Source organism: Nothoprocta perdicaria, unplaced genomic scaffold (assembly GCF_003342845.1).
Source record: "Nothoprocta perdicaria isolate Ctin4 unplaced genomic scaffold, notPer1 scaffold_14, whole genome shotgun sequence".
In the NCBI taxonomy this organism is placed as follows: domain Eukaryota; kingdom Metazoa; phylum Chordata; class Aves; order Tinamiformes; family Tinamidae; genus Nothoprocta; species Nothoprocta perdicaria.
Genome location: NW_020454538.1, coordinates 7,991,692 through 8,012,069, shown reverse-complemented (window position 1 = coordinate 8,012,069; position 20,378 = coordinate 7,991,692). Strand labels below are relative to the sequence as shown.

The 20,378-nt window shown below is 37.1% G+C and overlaps 1 long non-coding RNA gene across 1 annotated transcript in view; it reads right to left on the bottom strand.

Annotated features, from left to right (window-relative positions):
- The window catches only part of LOC112943016, a 36,052-nt gene extending 16,395 nt beyond the window's left edge, over window positions 1–19,657 (bottom strand). The window contains exon 1 of the long non-coding RNA XR_003248511.1: window positions 19,602–19,657. This is a non-coding gene — a long non-coding RNA (uncharacterized LOC112943016). The remainder of the gene's footprint in view (window positions 1–19,601) is intronic.
- Window positions 19,658–20,378: the final 721 nt, after the last annotated feature.

Here is a 20,378-nt window from a genome sequence, read left to right as displayed (position 1 = left end):
GAGAGAAAGAGAGAAAGAGAGAAAGAGAGAAAGAGAGAAAGAGAGAAAGAGAGAAAGAGAGAAAGAGAGAAAGAGAGAAAGAGAGAAAGAGAGAAGGCTAAAATGACTTTACAGCCAATTTAAAATAGCTATAGATAGAAAAGAATAAAACAATAATATATATCACATATAAAAAAAACCCTCTTTGCCTTTGGACCTTTTTTCATGATAAACTTGAAAGGACATTCCTATATCTAGGATAAGGGGGATATTGAAACTTGGTTCTGTAGTGAAAGAAGCAAATATCATTTCAGAAGTACAGCCTATCAGAATAGAAGTATTAAGTGCAGTAAAGCAATTATTGGACTAATTATTTCACTTGGCAAGCAAATGAGTGAGTAACTGGAAGTTCTTGTTCAAGCAAAGTTTTAACTTGCACTTATTAGCAAAAATATTTTATGAAAATAAAGACACACTACAGATGAAAAGATGAAAAATATTCAGGAAGTGGGGAAAGAAGAAAAATGTTTGCTGAATATCATAACAGTTTCCTGGTAATGGTGGTTCCATGCTGAAATTAATCCACTGATTTTCCAACACTGCAAACACTGCAACTTTGAGGAGACCAAAAAAAAAAAAAAAAAGTGAAAAAGTGACATCTGCTCTAGGACTTCTTATAAGAAAGATCAAATGATTGATTAAATACTCAGTATTAATAAAAAAGGGAACTCTTCTCATTTTTATGAAGCTTTTCATCTTCCTTAATTTTTGTTGAAAACAATGGCTGGAGTCTTAACGAGCACCTTTAACATTATTTATAAATAAAGGTATGGAAATGTCATATATATTATATAATATGATTATATAATATTTAATACTTCAAATACTAATAAATCAAATACTGCATGTGTATCATATATAAATACTATGATAATATATTAAATAATATTCAATAAATTGAATAAAATTCAAAGGCAACCCTGCCATACAGGAAATTTACAGTAGTCCTTGTACTTCTATTTGTAGTCCTTCTACTAGATATTACTGGTAATAGAAAGAATCAGAGCTGCAGGAGGTAAAGGGCATTCCTTAATCTCCCTAATTTCTAGTAGTATGTGGCCTCTTATGATAGTAAAAAATTTCTAGCTTGACACTGCTTTCAGAATTTCTTAAATTATTATATACCTCCTACAAGATTGCAACACGTATATATGATAGGTATGTTACAAGGAAAATTTCTTAAAAGAAAGTAAGCATGGCTACAAAATACAAACAAACCCACTCATTTAGATAGAAGCTCACTTGGTTTTAAGTCTGGATTCTAAATCTACATTCAAATCATTGTAAAAATGCTGAGAATATTCAGTAACTTTTGGAATTTACCTCTCATAAGAGACTGACAACTGTATTTAGCTTGGCAGTATATCACAAACTCTTACTGATTAAGAATGTTGAGGTATCTCTGTCTTACAAACCCCCCAAAATAGCTATCAAAATTACTTATTTCAGATTGTTCTTTTCCCCTTTAGAAGCTGAAACTGAAAAATCCAAGACATTTTTTGGATACTGCTTGTCGAAACTTTCTAAAGAAAGATTTTAGATGATAGTTGAGTAAAGAAAGTGGCCATGGCTGTCTATGTCTTAAAATAAAAAACAGAGATTTACCTGCTCTTTCCTCTGAAACCAAACCCTGAAGAAGCATTAAACGTTCTCACAGAATTTCAATGTGAAAATATAATTATATTTGGAGCAATAATTACTAATATTTTAAATGACTGATAAGGTTAACCTGGTATATTAGAAGGCTAATGGTGTTTAATGTTATTCAAACAAGTGCCAACTGCATATTCTTATAAAGAAAAAAAGTATTATCAGCTGTTGTGAGAGAGCTTCAAAAACTATGAAAATCATTATTCAGAACCAACTGAACAAATTGTGTTTTAATTAAATGCAACCACACGCTTAAACCAAAATATGTATTTTCTTTGCTCCTCTCATACTCCCCTTGCTGTTATCCCTTCTTTTAATTCATGAGTCCCTTTCATATTCTTGTATTCTTCTTCAGGCAGAGAGGTATTTACCATTCAGCTTTCTTGTAATAAGCAGGACATCTGTGCATGTTTATTTAACCAGCTTCAACATCAAATCTGCAATTTTATGTTTGTATAATTACTCTCACTGCCTCCAGGAGAGATGGCTCCATAATGATTCACAAGTACTGGTTTCAAAACTTACTTTTTCTCTCCAGAGTTCACAAAATTCAGAACCTGTTTTTAGGTACAGAATGTAGGAATTGTAAGGCAATTTTTTTTTTTTTTTGCTTTAAATTAGCAAAAATTGCAGGCACAGTAAAGCTGTCTTGGGACTAAATAGAAGTGAAATATTTGGCTCCTTAACTTAAACATATGCACAAGGCTTGAGAGACCAAGCCGGTATTGCATTGTAGAGTAGCTTTTTTTCATTATCTATTTCAAAAGATGCTAGAAAAAAGAAAGGAAAACTGGACATGACATGACAGTCCAATAACTAGAAATCTAAAACTGAATTAAGCTTATACTTCTAGCCTCATTTTTGATTTCTGTATTAACAGCTATTGGCTAAGAGGGAGCAGTCCAACAAATAAAGACTGTGAATATTAAGAGTCTTGGCAGAAAATGACCTCATTACAAGGTCATTTTTCACCACAAATGGGGCATTCCTTGCAGAATGGTTGACTGAAGGACAGTCCTGGGCAACTTAAGAATCTGAATTTTCTCAAAAAGTGCAATAAATCCAAGTGAACGCTCTTTTTTTTCCCTACCATATTAAAGCTGGAAAGTATCAAATTCAGCATTTTTTTAAATAGTCAGTGATATCAGTATAATGTTTCTTTCATTGTAGCTGTAGGTGTAGCTGTACCTGTACCTGTATACCTGTATATCCACAGAGAAATTTCAGAGAATTTAGGTTCTAAATTTAGAGATTTAGGCTCAGCTGTAAAACTCAGACAGGCATAGGACTAAGACAAGCACTTCACTCTGCTGTGAGCGTGGCATTTCTGAAGTTCCAAAGAAGCAGAAATGAAGGCACCTAGGAAATCTAAATTGGTAAAATTGAGATTAATGTACACTTTCACATGTATGGCTTAAAGAGAAAGGTCTTGTGGTTACAGACAGGCACTTAAATTCTGCTGAAGTACAGCTTTTCAGTGCTAAAGCCTCTTCTGGATTCTGTCCTAAGTATAAAATGAGAACTTTTTATGGATATCATCAACAAATTACTCCTGGTCTATACATAATTTGTGAAGAATTTGCTTCCTGAATAGTTCTCTTGTTCGCTGAAGATAAAACGGGGATAGTTTGCAAGTATTTGGGAACTTTCATAGTTCAAACACAACAATTCAAATTGTTAATATGTACACAACTTATCATCAAAAGCAAATTTTGAGCTAGTAATATAGCTTTGCCTAATTATTCAGGCTACTAAGTTTGGTTAACTAAATACACAAGGAGAGAAAAACATATGTTGCCAAAGCAGATAAGCTAAGATTATATTCAAAAATGTGTTCTCGTTAAAATTTAAACTAATGTGTACAATCTCATTGCCCTGTATTTATCCAGATCTACCACCAACAGATACAATGTGAGCTCAGGAGCAGACAGGATGAGAGTTTGATTCAAATATACCAAAATATTCTGAAAAGTCAATGGAATGATGCTTCCCTTCCCTACAGCTAATCAAGGAAATTTATCATTACAGACTCTTTTATATTCTTGAATAGCTCACTCAAAATTAAAATAAAATAAAACAACAAAAAGAGCACATAGATAAAACTACTATACACTTTTTTTTTTTGACTGCAATAATCAGCTCCCCTGTACAAGCTTCCTGACTAATTACACGGCTCAGTTATGTAAACCCTCAGAATCATGCAGTAATCCACCAGAACAGTTCAGATGCTCTTCCTGTTCCAACAGGGACTTTATTATGGTTGGAAAAAAAATCTGTCAAACTGAACAGATAATAAGAGGTAATTTCCATCTCTCAGATAAAATTCATCCCTTCCTCTGATGCCAATTCACATCTTATTGAGACAGAACTTAATCCCATAGGAAATACGTGAGAACAATTAAAGGAAAAAAAAAAAAAAAAAAAAGGAATATATTAGAATATACTACTGCACATAGTATCTGTCTGCAAAACTCTTCCAGATGGCAAGATGTCTGGAAAGGGCCTCAGTAACTCAGTTTCACATTCCTTTTAACATATGAAGTTGACCCCTCTTCTGAGGATCCCAGTTCTGCTCATTCTCATTCAACAGTACTTAACTGTGTACTCGACATCAAACACACTAATACCTTAAATCCTCCTTTATGCTAAACATAGATCTAGGTAATGAAAATCATGGTAAATAGTGACAGGATTTTCATTAGGAATAAATATAATTATCAACCTTACAGGAAAGACAATAGTGTTATTACCAGAGAAAATAGAAAAATCTGTGGCTATTTCACTCTTCCCTTGATTTTCCCATCACTTACCAAACGCAATATTATTTTTCTTAATTGTGAGTTGTCTTGAATGGAAATATGACTGGCAATTGACATTAGATTCAAGCTAAATTATTTCTCATATATGATAACAGATGACAAAAATGAAAATGGCACCTATACTAGTTTTCTTTGTAAAGTCTTCATAAATTCAATGACAATCAAATTTTGTCTCACATTACATGAAAAAAACAGTCATTGAAATCAAAATATCTAAGTACTTATTCCAACTCAACAACAGTAAAAAACAACTGTCTAGAAAAGAGTACTAAAACAAAATTGGTATCAATATATACATCTCAGGCATAGGCTATATCTTTGTAAACAATTTGCTGAAGTAAAAAGTGTCCAAAGCACAAATCCTGAATTTGAAATTTCAGCTCTCTTAAGGAAGATAAAGCATGCTAGTACTTTTGGAGGTCAAATAAATTAATCCTGATTTTCATTACATTTACTGGGAGCAATATTCAACTAACTAACTCATGTTTATCTCAGTGAAGTTTGATAAGCCTTAGAGCTCATTTACGCCTTCTTCAAGAAGATTCACAATCATATGGGAAAGAGTGTCTTCTTGTTTGATTACAGGATGCTTTATACTTTTCCCTTCACTGTTTGAGCTGATAAAATATTCCAATACAGCTTTCTGTAGTTAATGCACCTCAGAGTAAAAACCATGTATGAATCAGACTTTTTGATATACATTTGTAAGTCAAAAACTTATTTTCAAATGGAAATTCTCATGATCTTTTGAACATGTTCAGTTTCTCTACGTAGTGCTACCTTAAAATGGTAACAAAAATTATGCTAAATAAATTGGATGTGTTATAGTGTGCTCTCCTTTGAGACCATTGTAGAGTTAGGAAAAGAAGGCTAATATATCCTCATTCAGATTCTCAGTAAATACTTAAATATATCAGAATATAGGAAAAAAAACAATATTTTTACAGAAAGCAGAATTAAAGATGAAAAACGATGAATCACATGCAAACTTGTAATCTTATGAGTGTCATATCAGCCTGGCAGCCATTCATTTTGGATAAGTAATTTCAATATCACAGGATAAAGATTATATAAACGAGTTGCTAATATTTTGTTATGGAAATGAGAATATTCATGGCTAAAATAGAGCCGAGCGATTTCTTTTCATCGCTGAGTGAGAAGATCAGCAAAAAACTCACAAGGAGAATCGCTCCACATCTCTGTGGGAATTCTGCTTCTTGTGATCTGCTGCTGCCAGATTTAATGTGTTGAATTTATTATACACAAAGTTGTCTGAATCCTTTCTATTTCCTCAGCGAAGATATTGCTTTATGCTGTTGCTCAACAGCATAAAATAGTTAACTAGCACATGTTCTTGCATTATATAGCCCATGCCCTTTCTTGTTGTATTGTAGGATATCTTATAGATCAAATACGTACTAAAAATAGCATCTATGGCTCTTTCATGGTTTTTCCTGAAACATCCTCTAATTCCTTCTCCAGATTCTTCTTTAAAACTTCTACTGTATTTTCAGCATTGATCTCTGACCACATCATCTGTTACCCGAGTAGATGTTTTTCTGAGAAAACCATTAGTCTCTTTGGGACATGAAGAGGAGGACATCATGATGTTGCTGTTAAAATACTTCAGCAATCAGTATATTAACCTTTTCCTTCATTTTATTAGTTTAACCATTGTGAATTCAGTGTTCCAGCTGAGAACAGAGCTCCTCTCTAATGGGTATTGGTGGTGTCACTACACTACTAAGTGGTACCAGGTAAAGGAACAAGGGTAGGACAGAGTCTAAGCAGCTGCACTCAATCACTTTTGTTCATGCATCTTTTTATCATACACAATTAAGTTTACTCAGAAATCATTTACTGGTTAACATAGTAGATATCTAGAACTTATATGCAACTAACCTAAGCATTAAAATGCTCACCAGGCCTGTTACTTCTTGGAATTGGCTGATCTTCGATGTTACTGAGTCTTCTAATTCTCTGCTTTGTTTTGTTCTTTTTCCTTAGGGCCACTTCAATATTTTTCCTCTGGTGTCCTTGATTCACTAACTACCACCATCTCAACTACTACATTTCTGAAATATTTTTACTCTTACCTTGAGTGGCTTTAGCTCACTTTCTAATACTTTCTAATTTCTTAACAAAAATTGTCTCGGTAGAACTGCGCCACAGTCACACAGCTGTGATGCATTTAACAGGGTCAACAACACATTCAACTAAGCCCTTGGGATGTGGGCTAGAAGTACAGCAGCATCCACAGCTGAGCAGATTGATCAATGTTATTGGTGAACCTACATTATGCTCCAGCCCTCCCTGCTGAGCTCAATACCTTATCTACTAGGCCACATTGCATGCCTCAAGTAACAACATTCACCTGGCAGCACTGCCCAAACTACTACGTTAAAGACACCATTAAGATTACAAAGTCATTATTAAATATTGATAGATTCTGTAATTGAATTAGTGATATCATCTTAAATCCTTTTTTTTATTTATGTATTCTAATGTAGACTAATCTTATGATCATCTACTTATTTCTTTTGAATAGGTCTGCCTCTTTCAGCCCTCACATAAGGACCAGCAACTCAATATTCTCTTGTATTCTGTTCAGTGCATGGCCCAAAGGCTTATTTTTACACACTGTTAAACTAAAAGTTTATGGCACTCCTTGAAGTTAATCATTACTGTTAATTACAAATTTTAAACACAACTTTGGGCTATACAATTAAAGACAGATGAAAAAAGGCTTTTAGTCTAGAAGAAATTTATTTAACATATAATGGCCATTTCTGCTCATGACTTTAAAAAACTAAGCTCTAGGATCAAACAAACTTTAGACTTTCTATGCCCTATCCCTGTCCAGATAGTAGATGATAGTCCAGCACTTACTCCACAACCCCATTTTCCTTCAAATTTTGATTATCATGAAAACCTAAACAGGGTCAAAGTCCACAGCTGGGAATCTCAAGTTTATAGGAAATCATTTAAAATAACAAGCTGTTAAAAACAGGACCTGCCACAGTGAGCCAGGTATGGATTTAACTGTTGTGCATTCTGCTGTTTGCAGGAATTCTCATTCATACTCTACGCCCATTCAAGGATCCAAAGGGAAGGAAGGATAGAGTGAGAAATACTGAAAGACAACTATCTGCAAACAGTTTAATTAATCACCTGCATGTAGATCACAGCCCTTTTGGTGACAGCTATTTCCCTGGCTGATTTTCACTTGGACCTTCTGTTCAGAAATTGAGGCCTCAAGTGGACAACAAGCTGTTCTTCACTAGTTTAAGGCCTTCATTGTACAGATCGCTGAGGCCACATAAGAAATATGGATGGCAGAGGAAAAGCTAGTGTCCATAGACATATATACATGGTGTCTTCCACTGCTCACTTACTGTCTTCTTCTTGATCTCTGGGAACTGTGTAAGAAAAGACAAAAAGGCAGGCAGACACACACACACACACACACACACACACACACACACACACACACACACACACATCCTTGGACATTCTGGATAAAAGGAGTCATATCAAAATTGTTATTTTAAGATAAGATGAGAGTGAAGAGATAGAAGCATCAATCATCTGCAGAAAGTTTATTTTTCCTTTACATCTTTGGATAAATCACTCCCAGGTGTCTCCTTGAATACCAACTGCTTAGCAGGCTTGACTAGCATTTATGTGTGTGTGCAGGGGGGAGTTAATATGTATTTAATGTTTCCCAAATCCTTACTTTTCATTCCTGTCAACCTACAAAAATTATATTGTCATAATGCAGGAATGTATCTCCATAAAAAAACTAAGAAAAAACTTACATTATAGCAATGTAAGTATGTATATATTTTACTTTCCTTCCAAATGTAACGAGCTGTGCAGATATGAGTAACTTCACAGAACAGAAGGCAGCACTACCTTGGTAGGAAGTCAAATCCTCCACCAGGTCCCAGTCTCCTTAGGTCAGACTTCCCCATCTATTATTAAGCTTCCTTTTTCTTTTTTTTTTTTGAGAAATGAGAGGGCAAGTGTTTTGGAGTATAGACTCTCCCCATCCCTCTTTACTACGAAACTATAAGCCTCTGTTCAGGGATCAGTGACTTTCAATTCATAACGGTAGAATTTGGGGAACTATTCATTAGTTATAAGAAGAGGCTCTTTCAAAATGCGTACTAACAATTTTTCATTTTAAGATTATGAATTTTTTACCCTTATGACATGATTTTTTTTCTGTAAATGCAATGTATACTGGGTATTATCAAGAAACTCTCTTCAGCTGCAAGCAAGTAAAAAAAATGTGCAAAAAGTTTTCTTGAAATAAAGATTACTGATTATTTCTCCCCTCTTGTGTAGCTGAAGCTGTGTGCCATTCATCTACAACACTGCACGCACAAGCTATTGTCTGATACAGAGTCCTGAGTTTTAATAAGAATTTTGCAATTTGGCAGTCAATGGGGCTGTCTTAGATAATTTATGAACTCCTTTGCTCACAAATTAAACTGATTCAGTCCATGGAGAAATCCATGGACTATTTTTTGTGTATGACAGCGTGAGACATGTTTTCTCTGATGAAGTGATACTCTCCTAAACCCTCATCTTTCTGTAGATATTACGCACTGATAGTCCTCACTTTGCTGAGAAGCGCCTCTCTGATTTGTAATACTCACACTAATTTAACTTTGAAGGCCATTTAGCTGGCACAAGTGTTCAAATCCTGTTCCGGTCCTGTTCAACTTATTCATTAATGACCTGGATGAAGGGCTGGAGTGCTCCCTCAGCAAGTTTGCCGACGATACCAAACTGGGTGGAGTAGCTGATAGCCCTGAGGGCTGTGCTGCCATCCAGAGGGACCTGGACAGACTGGAGGACTGGGCGGCGAGAAACCTCATGAGGTTCAACAGGGGCAAGTGCAAGGTCCTGCACTTGGGGAGGAATAACCCTGGACACCAGTACAGATTAGGCGTAGACCTGCTGGAGAGCAGTCCCGCAGAGAGGGACCTGGGTGTCATGGTGGACGACAAGTTGACCATGAGGCAGCAGTGTGCCCTGGTGGCCAAGAAGGCCAACGGGATCCTGGGGTGCATTAAGAAAAGCGTCTCCAGCAGGTCGAGGGAAGTGATCATCCCCCTCTACTCAGCCCTGGTGAGGCCACATCTGGCGTACTGCGTCCAGTTCTGGGCTCCCCAGTACAAGAGGGATGTGGAGCTGCTGGAGAGAGTCCAGCGCAGGGCTACCAGGATGATCAGGCGCCTGGAACATCTACCATATGAACAAAGGCTGAGAGAGCTGGGCCTGTTCAGCCTGGAGAAGAGGAGGCTGAGGGGGGACCTGATCAGCGTGTATAAATACCTCAAGGGAGGCAGTGAGGAGGAGGGGGGCGGCCTCTTTTCAGTGGTGGRCAGBGATAGGACTAGAGGAAATGGCTTCAAACTGAAGCATCGGAAGTTCCACAGGAACTTAMGGAAGCATTTCTTCACTGTGAGGGTGACAAAGCACTGGAACAGGCTGCCCAGAGAGGTTGTGGAATCTCCTTCTTTGGAGATCTTTAAAACCCGCTTGGATGCAGCCCTGTGCCACGTGCTCTAGGTGACCCTGTGTGAGTAGGGGGGTTGGACTTGATGACCTCTGAGGTCCCTTCCAACCTTCGGCATTCTATGATTCTATGATTCTATGAAATGGGGTCACTAGTAAAATAGACTTTCAGCAAGGAATTATCTACTGTCAATGTAAATGAGTGCTTCCTGTTAATTAGAACAAGGGAATGAATACCAGCTGTCTGTTGCCTGTGTCTTGTTCGCTGTTACAGATTCGCTTGTCTATACTGCAATTGAAATGTGTTGCTAGACTGTATTTCAATACAATTTAGCAGGAAACAGTCAGGAGGGAAAGCAGAAGGAACACAACTGAAGTTTTGATTAATGGAGTGCAATCTTTGCACTAAGTAATCTTATATAGGATTGAAAGAATTCAATAACTGATGATTTTTATGCATCAGGTCAGCAGAAGAGAAAATGCAAATACAAGCCCACAATAAAATTAAACAGAGAAATGAAGATTACCCTGCAGTGTCTACTAGCATAAGCATTGTTGAGGGATGAGCTTTCACAGAGATGTTTTTTACCCTACTCATTCTTTAATAGATTAGACATTTTGTAGCTTTGAATAGTTTATCAGCTGCAGTGCTGGGTGTTACAATTTCTCAGTGGAGCAATTCCATATTTAAAAGACACTTGATGGCATAAATTTTTTTCCTTTCTTACCATCGTATTAATCTAACCAGCCTAAATTCCCTTACAGTTTCTCATCACTGCGGAACTGAGTGAAGCTGCTACTAAACTCATTAGAGTTAACACTTTCTTATTTGCCTTTACCTTGCTGTTAGGCAACGAGCTTGGAGAAAAAGAATGAATTATATGTAAATTCGATAGCCATATTTTGTTAGATAGACAAATATAGGTCTGTAGAAGTAAATTACTATCTTTTAAGGCAGAGTTTATTTGGCTAAGTCTTTCCACATCTATTCTATGTGCTCTCTTAAAAGTACTGTAAATCTAACTGCCTCCTAAATTATCTTAAAATCTTTTCTTCTGTCACAGAGAATAGGATTAAAGCTATCAAGAGTATTCTAAAAGATATGTCTTTCTAAAAATCATAACACTGGTTTTATGTTTATGACATTGCAAAAAGAATTATTGATTTGTCCAAAGGCAGAGAGATGTTTTTTCTGAAGTACTGAAAGGGATGCTGAATTAAAATGATGTAGTGACTAGTGCCTAATGGCTGATGCCCTACAGGAGAAAGCAGTTCTCAGCTGCAGAATCACAGAATGGTTGAGGTTGGAAGGGACCTCTAGAGATCATCTAGTCCAATCCCTCTGCTCCAGCAGGGACACCCAGAGCACAGGGCACAGGGCGCCATCCAAGCAGGTTTTGAAGACCTCCAGAGAAGGAGACTCCACAGCCTCCCTGGGCAGCCTGTGCCAGGGCTCTGTCACCCTCACAGTGAAGAAATTCTTTCTCATATGGAGATGGAACTGCCTGTGTTTCAACTTATAGCCATCACTCCTTGTACTGTCACTGACCACCGCCTAGAAGAGTTTGGCTCCATCCTCCCCATATTCACCCTCCAGACGTAGACATATTGATCAGATCCCTTCTCAACCTTCTCTTCTCCAAGCTAAACAGGCCCAGCTCGCTTTGTCTTTCCTCATACGATAGATGCTCCCATCCCAATGTTGGACCCTCTCTAGAAGCTCCATATACTGGGAAGCCCAGAACTGCCCCCAATACTCCAGGTGCAGCCTCACCAGAGCTGAGCAGAGGGGCAGGATTCCCTCTAGGGATCCTTGTGGATCCCTACGCCCCTTGTGGCCCCTTCTTAGCCACGAGCGCACTGCTGACTCATGGTTAACTTGGTGTCAACCAGGACTCCCAGGTCCCTCTCCGTGGGGCTGCTTTTCAGCAGATCGATCCCTATTCTGTACTGGTACCTAGGGTTATTCCTCCCCAGGTGCAGGACCCTGCACTTGTCATTGTTGAACCTCCAGAGGTTCCTCTCTGCCCAACTCTCCACCCTCTGAGCTCTGCCATCCAGCTGGCTCTCAATCTACTGCACTGTCCACTCACGGTCATTACAATATATGCTACAATCACGCTTTTGCTAAAATGTGTTTAGCTTCAGAACGTATTATTTATTAAATTAACTTGACTTTGACTTGCCTGTTTCATTTTCTCCTCCCTCTTCTAATTAGACCGGAATATATTCTAGCCCTTGGAATTCCAAACAGGATGTTAATACTGTAGAAAGTTTCCTGCTTAGGTGGGTAGTTTAAAAAGTTCAAAGATATATATAACATGTCTATATCTATATATATATATTTTATATATAATATATATAATAAAAGGTAACACACATCAGAGTAAAGACTTTATGGTAGCTCTTTCTAGAGGAGTTAGAAGCTTTTGTATTAAATCTGGGCCTTCATTACGTAAATAAATCTTTAATTCTGAGACATAACAGTGTCTTTAATTTGGATACTTTTGTTGTTACAGTAATTTTTCTTTTTTATGTTCTAGTTACTGAAAACAGCTTAGCTATTTGGTTTCTGAATCATTATTTTAACAGCTTTTGGAATATAACCATAATAGAATCACTTCGTCCTCCTGCACAAAATGTGAAAATCCGGAAACAAAGCTAAAAGAAAGTACTAGGATAACACAGGACTGTTAATAACCATAAAGAATGACTTGACTGAGGACATGACAAAGGACATCTTACCATTTACTTCTGCAGTTATATTCTGAAAAAAAGAGAAAACATCATGCAGTACTAGCAAAGCTAAAAGCTAGGGGAAGGTTTTATAACGGTACTAGGAAAGCTAAAAGCCAGGGGAAGGTTTTATAATGTAGTTCAAAACTCCATTACTACCATCAATAATAAACAGGATACTTTATACTGCTGAAAACAGATTTTTTGCTATTGAGCACAGAGAGACTGTAAAACAAAAACCAGCCACTTGAAACTTTCAAAGCCAATTAGAGAATTGAGCTATACAACTTCCAGTAACTGATTGCCTGCCCATGGGCTGGTGAATTTTTTGTGAACATTAAATGACTTCATCCTGTCTCAGCCTACAAGACACAAAAATGCCATCAAGTCCATTCTTAGCTGTTTCTTTATAGATCTAAGAGATAAGTAATTTCCTTCTCTCTCCACAGCCCCCTCCAATATTTCCAGCTTTCTGAGTACTGCTGTATAAGAAAACAGAAAGAAATTGGCTAGTATTCCCTGGAAAACGTATATATAGTACACAGGCCATTTACACCTCATGATGATGTCTTACAGCAAATCAAAAGACCCAAAATACAGTGGCCCAAAATATTAGGTCAAATTCAAACTTTCATTCCCCTTCCATGCACTAAAAATCATAAGAAAGTAGGTGTTTGGGATGGGAAAGGGTGTCCTTCAACCTAGAAAAAGCTATATAAACTAGCATACAAACAATCTGAAAACAGTTGCACAGAGAAAAAGTAATGCTTCCTGGTTTCCAAAGTGTTGCTTATCAGCTGGGTTCCTTTACCAGCACAAATACTCATCTACTCATCTATTCCATGAACTTCACTGATGGAAGGATGGAAAAACAAACTGAATGGTGGACTCACAGCTGCACACACATGCAAAAAAATAAAAAGGTAAAGAAGGATGTTTCCACACCAAAGACTTAACTCAGCATGTATTCAATCAAGATTGTATTCTTCTATCTTGGTAATTAGGCTGAAAATAAAATGTTCTTTCTTCTTGTATTTCAGCTCTCTTTTGTACAAATAAAATGCTGTTCTCTGTTACGCTTCCTCCCTAATTCTTTTCAAGTTTTCCATGGCTTAACAAATCATTTATTATAAAATAAGCTAGTCATTATACTGCACCCCATGTAAAAACTTCAGCTGAATGCCACTGTATTCTTTTGCATTTTGAAAAATGTGTTTTATAACTCAAATGAAATTCACTGGGACAAAGCATGTCAGAAAAACATGCAGAGAGCCCTGATTCCCAAGATGGAAGCTGCTGCCTTGTCAGCAGGCCCAGATAACTCCAGCAAGAGTGTGGATTCCCAGCTCTGTGCCAGCTTGTGAATACAACCTAGGGAAAATGCATATTCTGAATGGGAACTTCAGGTCTTGTGCAAACTGAGGAGATAGCTTTATGTATACAAAACAACAATTTACCAGCAAATATCTTTGTGCATAGATGTTTATCTCATAGCCCAAGTCAACCTTCTTAAAGAAGTTGCTACTGCTATGATTTAAAATGCTTGCATTCTCCCACTGGTACCTGCACGCAGTTTCAGAACAGCTGCTAGAGTCATACTGAAATCTTCTAACAGAAAGAATAAGATGAAAAATGTAACTACTATTCTGAAGCTCTTCTATATCGTATTAAAGATGCACTCAATACAATAAAGTTTATTACAAAGAACATGGCACCAAGTCACAAGCCTCTACACAAGTTATTTGCAGCACCAGTTTAAAAAATAATCATCTGAGACCATGTACTTATTACACATATCATAAAAGACCATTTTGTACTTGTGTTTTGCTTGGGAAAAAAAAAAGAAAGGAAATTACGGATTCCCAGGGCTAAGCCTCAGAGGCAGTGCTCAAGATTTCAGAAAGAGCTGAAGAACAGACAACTGGAAGTTCATATATTACTTTTTAGAGAGCAGTGAAAAGAATTTTAAAAAACGTGATACTGTCAGTAGGCTTCAGTGTGTGACAAAGGGCCAGATATTCACAAAAGCTTTTGGATCACATGGAAAACAGGTTAGAAAATCTCCTTCATGGAAATGATTAGCTAGTCTGCAGTCACAAAAAATCAAGCTCATCACCATGTTCAGCGAAAAGCTTCAATGTAGGCAGGTCAGTTAGATCCTAGGAACACATTACAGGACATCCTTTCATTTGCAGAGACAAGCTAGAACTCCCAAGCTAACTCCCCTTGGAATATCTGTGTATGGGCAGGGTATTTGGCAATAGCCCTTCCTAGCGAAACTCTCCAACAGCCCTGGCTGCCAGCCTACATTTGCAATCCGTTAAAACAGGGTCAGTAGGCAGAAAACCCATTTCTTGGACCAGTTTGTCCTCTCTCTTTTCTCTCTCTCTTTTTTTTTTTTTTCCTTTTTTGTCTATCTAGTGGAATTGACCCTTCAGTCAACTGGTAGGATTCTCTAAATACTCTTAAAAGTTGCACACAAACTCACTGTAACTAAAAGATATTTCAAAATGAAAAGGGAAAATACCTATGCCTTTTATTCAAACACAAGTGCTTTTTTTCCTTCAATCTGTTTTTCTCGTTATAACTACTATATTAATTTAAAATGTTTTAAACAAAGATCTAATTTTGAGGCCCAGTACAAACCACTATCTGTTGAACCATTTAGTATGTGTCATGTATATCCGACAGCGGAGACTAGCTGTAAAGAAAAAGGTTATTGGGCTGGAGGAAGCTCCAGTACTTCATTTTCTCTTTGTATGGGCCTTTCTATCAAGATAAGAAGGCCTAATTTGAAGTGTATTGTTTTATAACACTGGTCAATTGATTTCATGGAATTCTTTGCTCTTCTGTGCAACGCATTTCTTTTATAAAACAGTATTAGCATAAGAAAGCAAACTCACTATTTGAAAAAGGACTAGACATCTGTCTTTATTCTTAGGGGTAGGGCTTGTTGCCTAAGGGTTTGTTGCCTAAGTTGCCCTGCTTATTGTTACAATATTTATCAACAGGGTTGTTCAAATTCCCAAGCCAAGTTTTCACTTACTTAGGTTATCATGAACTTTGAAATAATTTAGGCTGGAATTTTCCATGCACTGAATACCTAAATCAAATGATTTGTGTGTGCACGTGTGAGGAAAGCTTCAGCACAAAAAAAGATCAGAGGAAAATAGTTAGTCTTGACAAACTGAAAAAAATCTGCTGAGTTGTCTCTTTTTAGCTTTACATCCTCTGTACTTTGAAGCAGAGTTTGAAGTTTATTTTGCATATTCATTTCACTCCCTGTAAAAGCATCTGATCCAGTTTGACTGAACTCCACTCTACTACCCTTTGCCTTTTCATAGTGTATTATAGAATAATCTATGTAGAAGGAGTAAGATGCACCCTCTGTTTGTTTTATCTACCTGAATTATTGAAAAATTAAATTGCACACCATCAGCAGAATTTTACTGGGTTTGTGAAGCTTAATCAGCTGCAAATTGTGGCTGCAGCTATCAAGGATTTTGTAAGAACTCGCATTTCTTACTACTCTAGGCTATGCTGTTCTGCAACACAGAAACAGTATTCTTAGTCTCTCCCTGTTAAATGTCAGCCACCAAAGAAAAGCAGATTGCTCCCTTCATCAGTTATAAACGCATATAGCATGCCCAAGGAGAAAAAATATGGGGTATAAGGATTCAAGAAAAGAAAACTAGGACTTTTTTTATAGCAAAACCAAAAAGCTTGATATTGCAGTTTGTGTCTTAGACCAACTTGGCAGAGAAGGGGACTGAAATTATGAAAAAATTGAAGAGAGAGAAAGCCTGAGGGAGATGATGAAGGGATGAGTTGAGGCCAAAACAGACAGCAGAGAATAGGAATTAAATACTGTACTGCTTATATACCCATAAAAATAGGAAGTTATGTTTACATATATAAAAACTGGACTCTACAGACATCTTCAGATATGTCATTTCTTAATTCCTGCCATGTTTCTTTCCACTTTTAATACTTCTTTTCTGTTTTGCTTTTTCCTAACAGAGACAGTATGTTTGTGTGCACATGTGTGCACACATGCATGTGCATATATACATGAAAAAGATAAAGAGTTAAATAGTAACTGTGAAGTTTAGCTATGACTTATTTTGATGGTAAACAAATCTCTCAGCTAGAATTTTAATAGTTATTTTTATTACAAGAAGTGAGAGTATTATTTAGAAATTGAAAATTGCTCTTCTTCCTATACAATGTGCACAACTGTTCAAGGAAATGAAGTACTCTAGAGGAAAAAGAGCAACCTGTCAAAGAACTCTATAATAAGGAAAAAGTAAAATTCTTCATTTATAAAGATTCAGAAATCTCTAGGCAGACAAAATGGACACAGTCACTGATTTTCAAAAGTTTATAACAAGACAGAGATTAAGCTTGTTGCTGTTTTAAGGCTAAATGTGCTGCACACCCCTCATTCCAATAGACCACAGAGTCCCACAAAGCCTCTCAATGGGAGTGAGTTTTATTCATTATATGTCAGGAGCTACTGTCTGTCTTAAACTGTAGTCTTTGACTTGGTAAAATCAAAATACAACAGCAAAATATCAGCTGAAAATGCCCTCCTCTCCTCCGCTTTCTACCACCTCTCCCCAAGGACCTTTAAAACTAATAGCTAGCAACCTACAAGACCAAATAAATAAATAAATCAGACTTGCCATGGTTTGATAGTTCTCAGTCAAATATGTGAGAAAAAGCCACACAAAGAACCAAGGAAGAACTGCTTCTACCCCTTCATCTGTCACACAGCGTCACAGCCAACACAGAGCTCATTCTCTTAACCAGAACTGACTCCACGTGCCCCTCTCCAGGAGTGGTGCTGAGTAGAATCACTGATTTCAGGGTTTGCACAGATCCTGTGTAACACCACAGTGTTTAAATACGTCCATGCATTAGCAGCTAATTCTTCAAAGAGCATTCAGAAGCACTGAAAGACACGGTTTTCTCTTATGACTGTAAAGGGGGGGAAATCATTTTCCATGGGCAAAGATAGAAGGCGGACCAGAAAGGTTAAACTTTAGTCCGAACCGGTCTGCAGAATCCTTAGGCTGTCTGCATGGGGAAATTCATGGTGTATTAAAGGGATTATTAAGGCAACAAATTCCTCTTTAGGTATTCGGTGATTCTGTGCTTTCACTAACACCCCTTTTCCATGGTATGTACAAGCTTCCCTAAGACTCAGGAATCTCTTTACAGAGGACACAGCCACTCAGGACTTTAAATTTCAGAAATTATTTATATAAATCAAATATGTATTGATATACATGACAGATAAATCACACTGAATTAGCCACTATATTAAAGCAGTTCCCTGAATATTTTTTAAAACTGTACCATTCAAAGTGCCAAAAATGGTAGAAACATGGTATAGTGTCAGTGTATTACTTCTCATAGGGAAAGAAAAGATCATGTAGTCTCACTTTGAGTCTGCCACCAAGTATTAACCTTTACAGATACACTGTATCTGTATACAGTTGTATACAGTGTACACAGTGTATATCTGTGTACAGTGTATACAGTTGAGCCCAGAGATTTTAATAAAGCTCAGAACTAACCTTGTGATGGGACTGTCTAGAATGTCTGTATATTAAAATGTATTTTTGGCTGCTATTAGCTGTTTCAGACTACAATTATGCTAACAATCTAAAACTATAGAGATTTTCATGGGAGTTAGAGCACCTCTGTCTTTTTGTCTTCCATACAAAATTAACTCTACTTACAGCAAAGTGAGTAAAAATACCAATTATCACTTAAGACCATGGCTGGCATAGAGCAGCTTGGTATGACATGACCATGATCTGGTTACTTACAGATGAGGACATTGTTTTTCTGACTCCAGTTCAAGTCATCCATTCAGATCTAAACAGGTGAGCAAATTGCACATGGCAAACAACTTCAAGCATCTCTTTATCACTCTCAGGGCACTGTTTTTTCCCAGGTCTAATTCCTAACAGTGGCAAATTCAAATGTTTTCAAGAGGAAAAACAAAACAAAATAAGGTATTCGGACCTCTTGCATGCTTTAGTGCGAAGAGCTGCAGAATTCCTTTGTGATTTATCACCATTGAAATGATGCATCTAGGTCTGCCTTGAAGCAGAAGTTCTCCCAAAGACTATAAAAGCAGACTTGCAAGTACAAGCAGGAATCTGAACCTTGGCCCTCCCCTGACCCAAGATTTTCCTGAGAATTTAAGAACTCTTATCTAGTTTACAGTTACATCCAATGCCTTTGAAAATATATGCTCTAATCTCATTTATTGTGATGCAGTAAGAGAAACCATGAAGGATTTCTTCTGATATTTTAAAATAATTTTAAAAAATATCTTAAGAAAACTTTCAATTAACAGATTACATATAGTAGCACTATGTTCAAACACTTCCATATCTTAGCAGCTAATTGTTCAGAATGCTTTTCCAGGTAATCACTGTAATTTTCAAAATAAATTATGAAAAATCAGGAATATATCACTCTCATGGTGAATTTCTGGAAAAATTCTGTGCATCAAGATTATCTGACAACTGAAACCTCTAAAGCTAGCCTCTGAAAAATTCTTGGTTTTCTTCACTTTTCCCAATTGACTACTCCATACTGCAACACAAAAAGGAGAAGAATAATCAAACAGTCCTATTTTTTTCTAGAGTAAAGTCTGAAAATCACTCAGAAAGCTCTGAGACCAACGGAATAATCCATTATTTTAAAAGGAAAGTAATAAACTGGATTTTATACCAAGAGAACAACCTAAGGAGGTGTTGGAGGCTGATAATGAGACTTCCCCAGGAAATCCATAGATTGGTTTATTACCTGTTTATAGGTTATTTCGGTGCAGATCCTCTTTATAAATTCAGATACAGTCTCTCCTAGGTCATTCCAATTACTCGATGTATCAGCTCCTGAATCAATTCTATCAAGATGAAGATAATGCACTAGATGAGATCCTATATGCTGAACAATAGAAGCTTCCTTAATAAAAAAGAAAAAAAAACTGTAAGCAGATGAGGCATAGTGGAAAGTCACCCTTCAAATGCAGGCCTGCTTTTTGTGGCATGATGAGTCACACTTAGCATCTGCATGGTGGAGCGTTGCTTACAGATGGACCTGTCAAAATCAGGTTTCATTATACAGGATGACAAATGCAGTCCTCTTGGGAGAAATTTCTCAGAATAATGAAAATTAATCTTTCTAATTGCAACATTGCACTCTGTAATTTAATAAATAGATACAGAGGACTGGAAGGCAAAATATTCACTGCCCATTCATTCGTTTCCTCAGCTTCCCTCTAATTACTGCTTGCATTATAAGGGTTTCACACCTTTTCACTCTCTGCACCAGCCTTGACAGAGCAGTGAGACAGAAGGCAAAGAGACAGAAACACCATAACTGAAAACGTTTCTCTCCTGCACACACATTTCTCCTGCTCTCTACCTCACTTGTGCATGGCTGGTGGCACAGGGCAAGGAGCACAAAGAGGTTTGCCACACCAGTGCCAGCTCTACACAGCTCAGTTCTCTGGATTTTTGTCTGCTGTGAGTTCATGTGCATGATGCTCCCATGCATCTGACTAAAGGGCTTGCTGCTGCT